Raw genomic sequence first — 6,000 nt, 5'->3', positions numbered from 1 at the left:
CCTTTGATAACTAATTAAATATATTTATTAGTTATAACCATCAAGGTATGAAGCAGACTTAATTACAACTGTACTATGTTTATTGCATTTTCAAACTTCACAGATTCGATTGATGCAAGCATTGAATTAGATATCTATGAATTATTTATTAATAAAACATCATGTTTCTAGTGGAACGTTAAATCAAAAGATAATTTGTAACAGTGACGTTCGACACGTGTGAAAATATGTATAAACAAAAGGCCTGAATCGGTCACAACAATTCGAAAATAGAGCTGTTCATATATGCATTTTCATTCCATAATACAAATATACAAAGTAGTGCTGCAGTTTATTTTTATGTTTACTTTTTAGACAAAAAATAAGGATTCATCTGCTCAATAGTATACTTACTAATGATATTAAGGGTTAATACACGTTAGTTGTTCACTATAAGACTTTTCACATTGGTTTAAAATCAGCATGTAGAAAGGTGATACATGTGCAATTCATGATGTTTCTGGTTTTAATGAAATAAAACTTAAATTAAAATATTTAGAATATTGTAAAAAAAAAATGGATGAATAGATAGGATTTCAAACTGGTAGTCCGACACCTTCAGCAATTTATTATGTTTTTGTTGTTGTTTTTCTTCTTGTTATTTAGTTTTATTTCGTGTTGTTTTAAAGAATAGATTTATTTGCTGTATGTGTTGTCTTTAGGACAATAAAATAAAGCTGCCAATGTTGTGCATCATTAGTGGCATTGAAATTATCATTGGTCCAACCCGAAAGATTAATCGATTTTTACCCATATGTGTAAAGAAAGGGTGAAAGATACTAAAGGGAGATTCCAACTGCATGGATAAAAAAGAAAAAGACAAACAGACAGATAGCAGTTCACAAGACACAACATAGAAAACTAAACACAAGCAACACGAACCCAACACTAAACTTGAATGTTAAGGTACATTTCTGTTGAATGTTTAGGACATAACTTATATTTACAACGAATATAAAACAATACAAGAAAAATTGAAAAAAAAAGATATACTTGACGACATGAAAATATTATGCTAGTGTAACACGTTTATGTTAAAATATGAAGCATATAAACGGGTCAGAATAGCCTTCTTTTTGCAAGATGATGAACACAGTACTATACTTGATGTTATCTGTTTTTTTAAATATTTGTATAAGGATTTTGCTCGTTTAAATGTTATGGCCTCAACCTTCATTAATTGTTGAAATAAGCTTTTGGCTCAATAACATTGGTACAGTCACTATTAGAACCAAGCTGTATGATCATATAATACTTTACATCAAATATCTGAACGGGCATACAAATCTTGATACAAGCAGCTTTAACCTCAGACCTGACAAAGGAACTTTTTTTTGTCATTTTATGAGTTACCAAACCTATCAAGGGGAGGTAATGAGACTGTCCTTGTAATAACCTGGTTAATATGTTAGTACGCTATACGCGCGTTTCGTCTACATGCATGAGACTCATCAATGGCGCTCGAATCAAATAATAGCAAAAACTTATATTCCAATAGCGAACTGATATATTGTACTTAATGTCCTATTGAATATTTGTTAAAAGGAGTAGAATACTAATAAATTATTTTCAAAGCAATCATGTTAAATGTATCATTTTCCATTTTATGCATGTGTACGTGTCCACACGACACTGCGTACCAAACACATAATTCAATATTTACAACTAAAAACCATTTCTGCTGGCAAATTCAACGATTTATTGATATTTCATTACCAAACAATATATAATTCCTCATACTAATATTTCAATGGACTACTATAACGCTATAAAAAAAAGCATAATAAAGGTTTACCAATAATTGTTGACGTATTTGTTTTCAATATATTAATTATATGCATATTGGACGAAAGCACGAGAAATAGAACATTCATTTTTCTAAATTCTTTATGCTCAAATTTATAACTCTGTTAAGGAGAAAATTTCACTTTTACTAGCGCTTTGTCTTTTTGGGATTCGAGCGTCACTGATGAGTCGTTTGAAGACGAAACGCGCGTCTGGCGTATACACAAAATTGTTTCCTGATATATGATGAGTTTATTTTCAAAGATCTTCAAGTATAATAAGACACGTATACATATGTTACATTCAGAAAAATTGGTACCATTTATGTTATTACTACCACTAAGTCGATGCCTCTGCTGGTGGACTGCTATTCCACTACCAGTAGCCAGTAATTCGGTATTTCGATATTGACATGAAAATACTGATATTTTGTTTGTATTTCCCTCATGTAAAGCTCTGATTCCTTGCCCGGCGTCGGCTATACGTTATTTTTGTCTTTTTATGTTTATAGCTCCTCGTCCTTTTAATTATCTTTTGATTTTTAAATAGTTTGACCTTGGGCATCACTAAAGAGACATTGTTTGCCGAAATGCGAAATTGGTGCAGAAAAAATGAAACCGTTTATGTTTTAGAAGACGCTAAAAGGGGGTGTAACTTTTTTTATTAAACATGGCAACAATATGAACTACCAAAGTAAAAGAAGAGGGGCCAAAGATACCAGAGGAACAGTCAACCTCAAAAATAGAAAATAAACCGACAACGTCATGGCCAAAAATGTAAGACAAATTGATAAATAGAAATACACAAATAATGATATTGAAAATTAAAAACTGAGCAACACGAAACCCATCAAATACTGAGGTGATCTCAGGTACCTGGAAGGGTGAGGAGATCCTGCTCCACATGTGGCCCCTGTAGTGTTACTTATGATATTACAAACCCGATAAATAGTCTAATTTGGTACGTCAAATGAATGAAAAGGGAACGGGATTGTAATTCCGACGTGAGAAACATATTCTATATCATTTCTGAAATCTTGATAGGAAATACAAGCAAGGATATATCCCAATATACAAATTGGGAGATATATAATTCGTATGCAGATGCTGCTCGAAGGTTGCTACTTAGAAATTGAAAGTTCCCAATTGGGAAGCTGATATCATCTCTTTTGTCGTAAAGTGTTGTCAACCTACCCTCATTGTCAATTCCAAGATGTACGTCAAGAAATGAAGCCGACTTAACTATATCTGTTGTATCCTTTATCTCTAGTTTGATGGGATATACGCGTTCAACATAGTAACCAAATTTTTGATAATTTATTGAGAGAACATCATCTATAAAGCGGATCGTAAAGTAATAGGATATTGCTAACTTCTTATCTTTCTTCCTAAAAAGTTCCTGTATAAAGTCCGCCTCATAGTTATAAAGAAACAGTCGGCAAGAAGAGGGGCTCAATTGGTTCCCATTGGAATGCCGACAGTGTGTTGAAAAAATGTCCTGAAAACGTAATAAATATGTTGTCAATCAAGAAATAAAGCATCTTGATAATGTTAGTTTCAGAGAACTTTTTGTTTGAATCGGTGTGATCCTTTACAAAGAAGGATTTGTCCCTCCCTAAGACAAGATACGTGCATCTACGTTGGCTATTCCTTTTTATGAAACAAATCAATACCAACTCTTTCAATTTGCATACGGAAAACATATCGGCTTCGTCTTTGCTGGAAGCAAGCAATTAAATAAAGGTTAACTTCTTCTTAATTTTGACAAATTATAGAATTTTCTTGAAAAAAAAGTATATAGACATAAGTTTTATAATAAAAGCTAGCCATTAAGTTATAAAAACATATGCATATATATTTTTTTTTTTTATTTGAAGTTTCATATGACTTTCGTTCTTATGTTGTACTGTTATACCACTGTCCAAGCTAAGGGGAAGGTTGTGATCCCGCTTACATGTTTAACCCCGCCAAATTATTTATGTATGTGCCTGTCCCATGTCAGGAGCCTGTTATTCAGTGGTTGTCGTTTGTTTATGTGTTACATATTTGTTTTTCGTTCATTTTTTTTTTTTACATAAATAAGACCGTTAGTTTTCTCGTTTGAGTTGTTTAACATTGTCTTATCGGGGCCTTTTATAGCTGACTATGCGGTAAGGGCTTTGCTCATTGTTGAAGGCCGTACGGTGACCTATAGTTGTTAATGTTTGTGTCATTTTGGTCTTTTGTGGATAGATGTGTCATTGATAAGACTCTGAGGTGAACAGATGTGTTTTCATGAGCTCCATCTCGTTAACAAAATGGAGCTAAATTTCTTATTGTATATGTGAATCAAAATCATATAAACATTGTTTATTGGAATTATTAGTTATTAAGTCAAAATGGATTTCAATTCTACATTTGTGAACAACTTATTTACATCTTTTTCTGGTGAATTTTCTGGATTTGAAAGTGATGAATATAATTGCTACATAAACACCTGTGATTTATACACAATAGAGGACTGTACTGATAGAACATTGTCAATTGTTGTAAACTTTAGTAGTGAGAAAATATACTTTATTTTTGAAAACATTATTTTTCAAAATTATGACAGAAATTTATTCATTCAGAAAGACAGGAACGGATTTGTATATAATTTCATTTATGAAGGGAATAAAGTTGTGATTACACTATACAGTTCGTCTGCAACACTTCATATTCAAGGAAAAGGATGTGGGAATTGGTTTAAGGAAGAATTTAGTGTTTTAGGAAAACAATTACACAATGAGGTAACATATTTCCAAACTTCTTTAATAGAAAATAACAGTGACCAGATGTCTACTGGAAACCTATTATTAGAATCCATGATAAGCTTTGACACTTCAGAAACAGACCCAAAGTTATTAGTAACAGATATGTCAAACACCTTGTTAACATCAACCCCAATGAGATCATCGTCTGTGAATAGTACTTTTCATAATCTACAAAATCTAGATCATTACAATCTAGATTTGCAACAAGAAGTAATCGATTTAAAACAAATGGTTGAATCAATTATCAATACAATCCATTCAAACAAGCAGGATCAAAGTCTCCCTCTTTCAAAAACTGTTAATTCGTCAACACAAACTGTTAGTGCTCAGACAGAAGAACAGGAAAAGACACTAAAGACCCGGCATACTTCGATGCACATTGAATATAAAACTGTTTCCACACAGATCTACAAACCCATTGGATCTGAAGAAAAATGTTTTGACCCTCCTCCACATAATGTAGTAGACTACCAACCAAAACCAAAACCTCAAAAACCTGAATTAAGTAAAACAGAATTTGGACCAACAGATTACTCAAATGACAATACTGTTCCCATTCCCAATCGTATCAATGGTGAAAACAACAAAACCACACTAATAATTGGGAGTTCCATTTTAAAGGGTATTCAGCCCCGTGGACTACAAAACACTGAGGTATGTACCAACAGAGGAGCCAACATAAATAGACTGATAGACGTACTACAAAAGAAGGATATGTCAACATACAGAACAATTATTATCCATATTGGTGGAAATGACTTAGATAATGGTGACAATCTCCAAAGCATAAGAGATAATTACGAATCTCTTTTATATTTACTGAATATTAAATGTCACCCACATTGTAAATTTGTAGTTTCTGGAATTCTACCCAGAAAAGGACATAATATGCATAACCCAAATGAAATGCTGAAAGACCTATGTGAACAGTTCAACATACAATTTATTGATCATACCAATATGTTTTATGATAAGAATTACAATCTTTCTTATTCTTTTTTTCATCATGATGGGATTCATTTGTCAAGAAAAGGGACATCAGCGTTCCTAAGATCAATCAACTGGCATGTTAGTATACTAAAGCATACAGATCAATCAGATAGGTATTGTGTTCACTGTGGTGAACCAAATCATAATTCAAAATCATGTAGACATGGTAGAAAGGTTCTATGTCACTCTTGTAACAATTTTGGTCACAAAGAAAAATTCTGTGAATTTTATAATTAGGGTGATGGCAAAGAGGACAAAGCCCTACAAAATCAAATTTTGAAAAATTCTTTTGAAATTTTAAACCACATATGTCAAGAATGTAATAATATTTCCTGCACATGTTTCTATAGTATTAAGGATTTAGTTAATCAGAAATTTGAATCCAGCTGTTCAAA

Source organism: Mytilus trossulus, chromosome 12 (assembly GCF_036588685.1).
Source record: "Mytilus trossulus isolate FHL-02 chromosome 12, PNRI_Mtr1.1.1.hap1, whole genome shotgun sequence".
In the NCBI taxonomy this organism is placed as follows: domain Eukaryota; kingdom Metazoa; phylum Mollusca; class Bivalvia; order Mytilida; family Mytilidae; genus Mytilus; species Mytilus trossulus.
This window is presented reverse-complemented; position numbering follows the sequence as displayed.